Source organism: Xenopus tropicalis, chromosome 2, assembly GCF_000004195.4.
Source record: "Xenopus tropicalis strain Nigerian chromosome 2, UCB_Xtro_10.0, whole genome shotgun sequence".
In the NCBI taxonomy this organism is placed as follows: domain Eukaryota; kingdom Metazoa; phylum Chordata; class Amphibia; order Anura; family Pipidae; genus Xenopus; species Xenopus tropicalis.
Genome location: NC_030678.2, coordinates 120,800,803 through 120,812,834, shown reverse-complemented (window position 1 = coordinate 120,812,834; position 12,032 = coordinate 120,800,803).

Genomic DNA, 12,032 nt, shown 5'->3' with positions numbered 1-12,032 from the left:
GTTAAGAGTGTGCTAACTGCTTTTCCATATGGAAAATATGTTTTTCATAAAAAGTTACTTAGTATCTGATCCCCTAAATGCAGTGACTTGTGGGGGGTGCATACATGGTGTCAGACAGTTACTGTTACCCATGATTTGCTAGCACCCTTTGTTTGCCCTGTAGAGCTTATGAATATGTGCACATAAAAAAGAAGCATAAAAAGAGGTGTTAGCTTAAAAAAGCACTGTAAAATCCAGCATTAGATACAGCATATTACTTTTATGTATTAATATACACCATAGAGTATTTGATCAAGTGCTAAAAAGGCACCTATCTATTGTATAAGTCAAAGAATTGTTGGTGTATTTTATTCTCAGTACATGACAAAATACCCCATATGGAGCTTGCTTGTCCTATATGGGGCTCTCTGTATAAACTTGCATTTCAGCATGTAATTCAGCATTGTTGGGAGAAATAAAGCCAACAATATATAGAATACAGCATCAAAATGTTACTTATGCCTCTTATATTTCAATGGTTTTGATAGTTAATTACATTCATTATTCATTTCTTTAATTTATTTTGCACCCTATTGTAAATAAAGGTTCTCTTCCAGTAGCAATAGTATAACTTTGAAATGTGCAAATTTGTATGACAATTTTCTAACAGACATGTGTTACTGTGTGATCTGATGGAGATAATTGTCTATGCACTCAAGCTTTAAAAGATAAAAAGACATTTATTAAAATAAAAATAACAACATTTATAGAAATCTAAATAAAAAGATTCTATAAAGAGAATGAAATGAAAGAAAAATAGAAAACCTATTTAGACAAAATATTTCACTTCAGCCAAGATCAGTATGCGTTCAGCTTGTGTAGTAGCGTAGTATTTCTTGCTCTGTTGTATACTGTATACTGAAAAGTACATTTGTCTTTTTTGGGTTTACTTAATTTGTTTGGCAATAAATTCCTCATTTTCTATGTGTGCAGGTCCAGACTTAGATGCAAAATAGGACCTGACATTTCAGGTACACATAAAAATACTATTACTACCATGCTCATATCGATCTTGGTCCTGTTTCCAACCTCATGTCCTTCTAAATTGCCAGAGGGGTGTGAATTGCCCTGTCCAGAATGCCGGAAAGACACAAAGCAAGGTCCTCACAAGAATAAAGCCCCACTAACATTATCTCTCTAAATGATGTACCTACTACTCCCAAGTGGCCCTATGGAGCTGTATGCTTAGAGGCTGACCATACACCGAAAGATGCAAGGTTGCCAAATGAGTGGATCTTTCTGCGATATGCCCACCTTGAGGTGGGTGATATTGGATTAATTCAATCATTTGGCCCTCAGGGCCAAAATACAACTGAATTATATTGATGGAATGCAGGCAGTCAGGGCAAGGACCATATCAACCAGCCTATGTGTTCCTCACCCCAATGGGATTTTTAAACCTGCCCAATCTACATCTGCCTGGTTTTCAGCAATATCAGTTCAGTTAGCCCGTTGAATGGCCCTATACACCGACTGATAAGCTGCCAATGTGGTCTCTCTGCAGCTTTTATTAGCCCATGTATGGCCCGCTTTTCTCCTTTTAGACTGGCCTATTTAGTGGTGTCTGTGGCATTCTGAATATGAACAATTGCACCTCACGTCTCTGTAAAAAATGGAATGTAAACATGAAAGAGAGATTATGTAGCAAAAGTGTTCTTTTTAAAGTTATTGTCTCTTTTAAGCCATGCTTTTAAAATAAGACCACGTGTTTACGAACACAATAACACTCTAACATAAACACAATAACTTAAACCTATTGTTTATACTAGTATTATGAGTTTTTATGAGAAATAATTTGTTAAACATTGGTCTAGTTATAAGATGTAACATCAAAAGGTTTAAATAAAGATTTCAATGCCAATAAATAAGAATTTAGCATATGTAATTTTTGCCGAAACTCCAATCTTTCATCCTACAGCAGTGGATCCTGGAACAGAACCATTCCTGATGCACAAAGTAAATGGGAACCTAGGACAATTAAAAGCACAGTTGTTGCATCTTCACTTTTGCTGCTCTCCCAAACGATCACTTTGGCAAACTTCCTGCCTGGCCAGTAACCACAATTGATGCGGCATATAAGAAATGTGGAATGGTTTGGTTTCATTTAGGATTCCCTAAACACAGCTAAACAACTCTTAAGAGCCAGAAGCCAACCTATAATTCATTGAGTTTTGTTCAAGCTTTTATAAAGAAAAGTTTTACAGCACCTTTGGGAGTCTGCATTTTTGTGGGATTTAAATATTCCCTAATTAGGTGTCGCCTTTCAGCAGAAAGAAAGCGAGACCTTCATTTCATTTAACATTGCCATTTTAATTCACTCTTCTCAATGTAAAATAAGTAGGTAATGAAATGTTAAACAGCTGCTGTAAAATATACTGTAGCTAGTTCATTGGCAGTGTGTATGATCCCAATGGCTATTGGTTCCTACTTGGCAAGAAGCCTTCATTTAGATTAATAATAGAATAACTCAGCCTGTCTCTTCCCAGAGGGATCCATCATTTTTGGGTGTATAAAGTGACTTATATTAGGATATGGAGGGATATCAACCACACACAAAAAAATATTACAATCTATGAAAGATAGAAAGTGATTTATCTGTATTACTTTGCCTGGTAACTCCCAGGAAGCTACAGATGTTTCCAGACAGTGTTTTCATTGGTGAGGAACTTTAAATTGTTTCCAAACTTTATAGTCATTTCCCAATGGATATTCTGATAAAAGGATCTGTTATTTGGTACCTTGGCTGCCTCTTTATCCAAGTATCACCACTCCCTTTATTTTTAGCACCTGTGGTTGCCTGGCTACACCAGTTACAAACAATAACAGGTTGTATAATTCTTCCATTTTACACCTCCCTGACACAAAAATGGGGAATGCTATAAAGAAACAAAATTGTGTTAGCAAATGCAATGATTGTGTACTATATTTTTTAATTTGAACTTAACTGGGGGTGCTGCTACCTGAGGGGAGTTTATTAACTCACCTCATGGCAGCAGTGCCCCCCCTTTTATGAATTGCTCCAAAACGTTGTGCTCCAAAATCGAATGCAGAGACCTGTGTCTGCCTATGAATACATGGGCTGTGTTCAGCAATGCTGTTCTCAATAGGTGGAAAGAGGACACAGGCCTGGCAGTCTGGTCACTCTGGCAAATGATAGAGGGGCTGCTGTAAGATGTCTTAGACAGGCACCATTTATTGCCATGTTTGTGCCTCTGTGTACTTTAAATGTCAAGGCCTATTTTGAATCCCAGTCTGGACCAGAGGGAACACATAGGGGGCCTACAGCAGGTTGTAGTACTCGATTGGTGACCTCGCCACTTTGGCCACTTGTACAAATTACTCTAATTTTTTGTTAAGCAGTAACAATGGTTGGTTGCCAATAAACAAAAATATACTGTTAGTTTCATGTTTATCAACCATTCATTAGTTCCTAATTTCAATTTGCATTAGTGGTTACATTAATGATTGTGAGGATTGTTAGAGCTCAGAGTTGCCACTGCAATGAACTTGATCAAATGGACCAGCAATAATCGAGGTGGAGCTGGAGCCCTTTACTTCCTCATCTGCTGATGCAATGTGCACTCGCCGACATGGGGCATTGACAGATGAAATTTTAAAGCACTGATGCAATATTTATCCAACAGGATTTTCAAATCTGCCCAATATATAATTAATTTTCTGCCAGATATTGATTGGGCAGGCTATTACAAGGCTGCTAGTGGGCAGTGTATGTCCACCTGTGTATGACTACTATAAAAGTAAGGTCACTTACAAATTGGCACACGTTTTGGCCATTCATTCCCCTTTAAATGCATGCTCTGTTTGACACAGCCAATTACTGGTAGTATTATACTACGTATACTCTATTTATTTGTGTTATACTTGTGTTCTAGAATTCTTTTGGAGGGGCTGTACTTCATAGACTTCTGTTGTTTTTACTACATAACTATAAAAGCAAGGTTAGAACAAGACTTATTCACCGAGTGTACCATTACCCTGCACAATGACAAGCATCTGCATGACTGCTATGAAGTTCACTGTCATTGGACACTGAAGCAGTGTAAGCACATTCTCTATATTGATGAATCACACATCACCATCTGGCAGTGTGACAAACAAATCATAATAACATGGACAGAGAGGTGACAGGAGACTTTTGGCTATATAATGTACTGATGTTTAGTATAGTTGGAGGTAACCATTCATTTCAGAGAACCATTCATTGCAAAGAAATTGCTGAAAATTTGTTCTGGAATGGGACTGGTTCTACTATAGGGTCCCTAAACAATAGCTGAAGGCCAGTTAAGGTGCGATTTAGATATTTATTGGAATACTTAGCTGTTATCCTAAATACCAGTGGCGTAACACTAGAGGGAGTGGGGGAGGGGTTGGGGACAGGGGGGCCACGGGGTCTGCCTCTGTTGTTGTGTCGCTATGCATGCACACACGTGTGAAGTGTACGGTATTAAGCTGCTTTGCCTCTTACTTTGCTCTGCCTGTTCATGGTATTCTTATATGACAAAGTTTTCATATTTGTATAAATTTGTTAATTAAGACCCCAACAAAGGGTTAAAACAAAGGGGTAGTTTGAACCCAGAGTCCAAAAACTGCAGAAAGGGCCTTGATTGTTTAGCATAAATAGGCCTAATAGTGCTAATAATCTGTAGCATTATTTGTTTTATTTGTTAATTTATGAGACTGAGCTGAGCATTGTAGGTACTGACTCTTTACACTACTTGTGTAAAATGACAAGTTCCATCAGGATGTTGCCACTTTTGCAGAGCGATTTGACTAAATGTGAGAACTGGGCAGCAAACTGGCAAACTTGGATGTATCCTTAAAAGTAACACCAAAAATGAAAGAGCTTTAAAATAAATATCATGAGCTGTTCCCCTACACTGGTAAAAGTTGTGTGTTTGCTACAGAAACATTACCCAGTGCAGGGTAATGGTACATTATACTGTCATTACTTTTATACACTTTCATTTTTTGGTGTTACTGTTCCTTTAAATGAAAAGGGTCTGTGGATTTTTGTGGATAACAAACTGTATAAATCTAGGCAGAGTTATTTGGTGGCTACTGGAATAAATTGCTGCCTTGTATAAAAATTGCACCTGAGGAAGGGGTTACCCCCTAAAGCTTGTGCTGTTTTGCTCATTTCTGCAAATAAATGATTTAAAGGCATTGCCGATACAACTGGTGTGCTTCTTTCCCTTTGCAAAGCTACTTGTATAAAAAAAGGGCATTCACTGGACGGATTAAAACATAACTGTGCTATAGGTCCCTGGTAAGGCCTCACCTTGAGTAGAGAGGATATTAATGAGCTGGAGAGAGTGCAGAGAGGCGCAACTAAACTGGTAAAGGGGATGGAATAATTAACTGATGTGAAAAAACTGTCAAGTTTGTGATTGATTTCTCTGGAGAAAAGACCCTTGTGCAGGGACATGATTACTCTTTATAAGTATATTATAAACAGAAAACTGGGGATCTTTTTCACACAGAAAAGATCAGAGAATGAGAGGCCATCCCTTCAGACTTGAGGAACAGAACTTTCATTTTAAGCAGAGTGAGGTTGTGAAATGTCCTCTGGTTTGTGATGGCAGATTCTGTAAATGCCTTGAAGAGGGGCCTGGATGACTTCTTGAATAAGCATAGTATCTAAGGCTACTGTAATTTTAGGATATACAGTTTAGTATACAATGTAGGTATCTGTATATTTAGTTTGTATATGTGAGTATATAGATAAGTCTGTATATACATATTGTAAATGGGGGTCATTTGCAGGGGTTGAACTTGAGGAACTTTTGTCTTTTTTCAACCCAAGTTAACTATGTAATTATGAGCTACTATAGCTTAATTAATCAACAATCCACAAATCAAATGCATTGCTGGAAAAACGTATTTTAAAAACATTTAGACGATGACAGATTTACATGCTTGATTTCAATCAGCATAGGCTGCACTGACATGTGCCCTAGCTGCCAGATCCCCAGATGCCAGTGTCTGGGCAGATACCTAAATGGCACTTAGTGCTGCAAAGTCATTCTCCATTCTCTTTTTCACCCAGGTTGTTAATAAAAGGCTGGCAAATGCTCTACTCAAACTCCGGAACACAATTTGCTTATACTGGGCTCCTGAGTATATAAAACCTCAGTTCAATCATTTTTCATGCTTTCTTTCTGCCAAACGAATTGGCAATAAAAATTAATACGGAGTGTAAAACAAATCAGCACTATTAAACTACTTGTTTCTGATGCTTTCATAAAATGTTAATGACACATGCTGGAACAACCTGTTTTACAGCCCGGCTTTATTAAACGCATGAAAGGGGCCGAGCACCATCTCGCCCCGCCCCCTTTGCCCCCTATTTCTTTCTCTCACTCACCCTTTTGTGTCTCCCTTACATGTTTTTTAATGACTCGTCTTTTTATTTTCTCTTAATATGTTATTTCTCTCTCTTTCTTTTGTCTGTCTTCCCCGTTTCGCTCTTTCTATAGTTTCCTTTTAGTTTTCATTTTCTCTCCCGTTGTACTGTAACAGAGGGGAGACTGGAGCAGTGTTACAGGTATGATCTGTAAACAGGGCAGGGTGAATAGAGCTACAAGGCAGTGTCCATTATACAGAGAAACATTGGCAACAGCAATAAACTGCAATAGTCAGTGTCACTTGCTTCTAACGAAATAGTCTCCAACGACAAAAGTTGAAGAATGATTATATTGGGTGTCTGTCTCCCCTCACTGTGCTTTGCGACAAAACGGCTAGGGCTAACAGCGAAATGGAACGCAAGAGCTTTAACTCTTTATTAGCCTCGGAGGGTCTGGGAATAATCCGGGGGGGGGGGGAGCCAAGCACCCTGTGAAAGGTAGAAAGAATCGGTAAAGGGTTCGGTTAAAAATAAAGTATCTTTTGTTATAGTATAGGTTTCATTCACAGCATTTATAGCCTTGTACTGTCACTGAGCTGTACAGGGTCCTGGGCTGTGCCTATAATAATGAGGAATAGGTAGATGTGGCCTTTCAACTAAATAAATAAGTTCCTTTCCTACTTTCTGCAAATAAACACGTATTTCGTTCAGTTGTCCTGTCAGAATATAACTGCAAGACCCAACTATATGTATATGAAAACTTGGAAGGGCACTTCCTAAACAAACAAAATGACCCGTCCGGGTGTTGGTAAATGTAATGGATAAAGTTCCATATTACCGCATTCAATGGACAACCAGCAAACAAAAACTGCACTCGAGAAAAAAAGTGTTGTTTTATTAATAAATTGCACTTGGTCTAATAAAAGAACACTTTTTTCACGTTAACGTTCTTGTGAGTGGAGTTCTTGTTTGCTGCTTTATTTTAAAAGATTTTTACAAACCTTTGGCTTGTATAAACATTTTTGTACTGATAGAAAAAATATATTTTATTTGGAGGTTGGTTTGTTTATGCAGGTTGCTGTTTTGTTTACAGGAGACGTACATTTCATTATTAGAATAACGATAGATGTTATACAGGGACCATTTATAAACCTTATGAAGTAACTTGGCAAACAACAAAAATAAATCGGCGCTGTTTGTAAACGTTAATCAAAAAGATTTTGCAGGTAAGTTCTAGCTCTGCCCAGTTTTTGCTAAAGCCAAGTTTAGGCATTTGGTTTTGAATATCAACCAACTAATCATTTATATCTTCTAGAACCTAAACCTGTGTCCGCTGGAGAACAGAACCCAGTGTGTGGGGAAAGGCTTTGCCAGTGTAGTTAATGGGCTTTCTGGGTGGCGCTGAGGTGAAGACTCACAGAGCTACTAGTAGCAGCTACTTGTGGTGGCTACTAAAACAGACAATGCTGATCATTTACTGATAATTGTCTCTACATGTGTTTCAGCAGAGGTAATTCTCAGTATTGTCTATGGCAGGGTATTTTCTGGAGTTTAGTAGCCATGGAAAAGTAGCTGCTACTAGTAGCTCTGTGTGTTTTCACCGTTAGGATGAAGACACACAGAGCTACTTAGAGCTATAACATTTTGGCAGGCCCAGATATGCAACAGAACAGACTTTAGTAGAGAGGGCCACATAGGTGCTCATGGTGAGCCAATCCTATAATGATGCTGGAATTCACTGCTTTTGAGTTAAAAAGCAGGTAGCACATAAGGGGTGAATTTAGGCCCCAAATTACGCCCTATCCTTCCAATCCCCCAGACACCTAAGTGTCCAAAATGCAGCTTCTAACCCTAACCATTGCTATTTACCAAGTTATCTCATTTCCTGAGACAATTTCCTGAAACTGTGAACTGTTAATTGGGCTTTTCATAGTGCTTCCATTTTCACCTCTCATGACAAAATGGAGCAGCTCTGGGAAGGGGGTGGGGGTCACCACACTAAACGGTTATAATTCGATAGAGTAGTTCATACGTTTCTTATATTTGGCCCTGATTAGCTTAATTCCGGAGTTAAAGGCAGCTGATTTAATTGATAATGTAGTCCCAAACATTCCACAGATGCTGCTGAAAAATGCATCAACTAATGTAACTGATTGTAACAGTTCATAGTCCTGAATTACTGAGCAGCTAAAATAAAATACTGAAATAATAGTACAGTTTATATTATGAAGATAATTTCTGTATACTAGAGTACAAACATACTCTGGTGTGTGGATAAATCCATATTTCTAAACACAGACATTGCTTGCATGAGTTTAGATGAAGGGATAGTATATTCCCTCCATATGAGGAGTTATGAAAGTTTTGCTGTGACAGAACTGCAGGTAATACTGCTTTTGAATTTCGTTCTTTTCTATAGAGACTTCAGTGGGTTTGGTTAGTTGGGGGTGGCTAAGGAGAGATACAGATATGGGTGCTCCAAGCAGTTATTAAAGGGGTCCTCCAGCCAAAACATCTTTTGTTTCCACAATTAAATGTATGCATGTACGTAATTCTATTCAGCTTTCCAATAAATATATATATATATATATATATATATATATATATATATATTAATAAATCAGACTCTGACTGATTTTTCTGACTCTTGAAACAATGTAGCAGAAGTGAGTTATCTTCTGGTCAACAGGCTTTTGCTACATTTCAGGAAACAGAGCCAGGAATGCAGAGAATATAAACAGCCAGACAAATACTGTTTTTTTTAATTGCAATTATTTTACAAATAACTTTTAAACAATCTATTTATTTTAAAAGATAATTTTCTTTCTTTTTGGATGAAGATTTATTTTAATAGGACCTGTCAGCTCATGGTTTCCTCTGGAAAACTACATCTGAGATCATAAGTGTAATTTTAGGGCCCTAGCAACTCCCCCCATACAGTTGTATCCCATGTGCCCTAATGACTGCACTATCTGTTTCCTACACAGTCCTCACCTGCCTTAAAGGGATATTGTCTTGATTTTTATGGGGTACTTTTTATTTCTAAATTACACTATTTACATAGCAAATAATTCACTCTATAATTTCAAATTTTATTCTTGAACTAACATTTATTTGTAATATTGGCCTGTAGGCGCCATCTCAGTGCATTGTGCCTGATTCTGAGCTTTCAGAAGGAGCCAGCGCTACACATTAGAACTGTTTTCAGGTAACCCATTGTTTCTCCTACTCCCATGTAACTGGAGGAGTCCCAAGCTGGACTTCTTACTATTTAGTGCTATTCTGATATCTACTGGGAGCTGCTATCTTGCTGCCTTCCCATTGTTCTGCTGATTGGCTACTGGGAGGTGGGTGATATCACTCCAACTTGCAGCTCAGCAGTAAAGTGTGACTGAAGTTTATCAGAGCACAGGTCACATGGCTGTGGCACCCTGGGAAATGAAGAATATGGCAAGGCCCATGTGAAATTTAAAAATTAAATAAAAAAAAAACTTGTTTTTGAAAAACGGATTTCAGTGCAGTTTTCCAAAATTATGCGTTTTTTTGCCATGACAGTATTCTTTTAACCAAACTTGCTGCCTCTCCTGTCTGTGGCCTTAGGCAACAAGTGGGAGTGTAGCTCATGTATTGCCAGCCAATCATTACTGGGGGCTAAATACTGGCTCGGTATGGCTGATGCCGCTCAGTGTGCAAGGCTGCGCTCTGGCCCTAGAATGGTTACTCAGTAGTAAGTGGAGTGCATGTTCTATGATGATTTAGGGCATAGAGGGGTGGGGGCTTTAGAACGTTCTATTGACCAGATCCTGGATGCATACAAAGGTTTGGGGTTACTGAAATAACAGGCGGACTTAATTAACAAGATCCCAAACACTTCAACAGTCTCTAGAGACAAGGCTAAAGAAAGACTTTGAGGCTGAGTGCCCCACAACAAGCTGCTTATTATATTGCACTATTCAGACTACAAAGTGCTCTTCTGCTAATGCTGCTCTGCTGCTTTCTTTCCTTCCGTACCAAGTACCGTATTTATCTGCGCTGCCTGCACCAAGAGAAACCCTTTAGCCCACTGTTTGCTGCTGTGTGTGACTTGTAACTTTTGTGTGACACAGGCATTCCTAAAGCAGCACAACAACTAACACCGGTTGCAAAGCAAACACAGTCGGTGTAACAATGGAACACAAAAGGGAGCATTGTTTTATGGGCCTCTCGGTTTTCTCTGGATGTGGATGGGTGCTTTTGTTTGGGGTGTGGGCAGCTTTACAAAAGGCTCACTTGAGCTGACACTTGTCTGGAGCAGGGAGTTGGCACATCAGTTTGAGAGACGCAGGAAATGTCCGTGGGGCTGGTACCAAATCTGTTTGCTTAAGGCAGTGTGGACCCCATACATTAAATGAAATACTAACCCATGTAGCCCCTGCAAATAAAATACGTTGTGACTGAGTGGGTGCAAGGTAGGTACGAAAATGATATACAGAATACTAAAATGACTGACACACGGTGTCACTGTGAGTGTATTCCATAAGATAAAGGCAGTACAACGTTTCGTAAGAACTGGATTCCTTCATCAGGGATCCCCATCAAAGGCTGACTGTGTTCTGTTTCCGAAATATTATATGGTGTTCTGCTTCAATAAATGGGTCGAACCTCAACGTTAAACGTTTAACAAATTTTTCAGAGGCAATGGGGGGGCAATACTACTGCGAAGGAATTTGAAATACCTAGGTAAAAACCTAGGGGAGCAATGAATTCTGCATCGCCTGTGTGCAGGTCTTGTAATGATACAATGGCTGGAATGTCCCTATTGTATGGGAAGCAGTGTCCAGTCCCAAATCTTCTAACAAGCTGAATGATAGCGCTCTTTCTTTAAAGGATGCAGTGGTCCAACACACCAGCCCCTACACAAGTAACAGGGGCTAAGCAAAGCTCGGTGCGTTTCCCCCCTGACTCCTTTTTGTCCCTAAGTCAGAGGCGTCTGCAAGTCTGAGCTGGGGAGTGAGTGATGTGCGGGCTGCATGCTAAGGCACCCATGGAAGTCATTTCTCCGGGCATCCCAGCAAAGGAGAACAAATCGCTGACAAAGGAGAGAGATTTCAATTGAGCGGCGTCGTTAGGGCAACCCAGAACTATTTGTGCCATAATAAGTTCCACTTCAAAAGGCTTCTCATTCAGCGCTCACTGCCTCTCACTTTTATTAAGTCCGGGTTTTCACATGGAGGATTCATCTGTTTGGTTATTTTTCATGGTGTTTATTTTTCACCATTCACCCAGTACTTGTATTAAATAAACAGAGGACAATCATTTAGCAAATAACCCGGTGCTTGGGTGCAATAGGATGCTGCGGGGTATTGAGTTGCCATGAAAATGGACCTTTGGGGTGGGGGCTCGGGGTCCAAATGGAATGGGACTGCAGCCAAAAATATGAGAGGTTCTGATGAAGTGAAAATTGACTGAACTAACAGGGCATGAAACCTGAGGTCAAGGCAACTGTATCTTAATAGAGTGTCTCGAATCGAGATGGGCTGCTGTGAATGCAGCTTTGCCTTTACTCAGCTCATCGCCATAGCAATCCCAGACGCCTCTTGGTTATGGCACATAAAACACCACTTCGAATTTCAAACAAAATCTGCCTTTG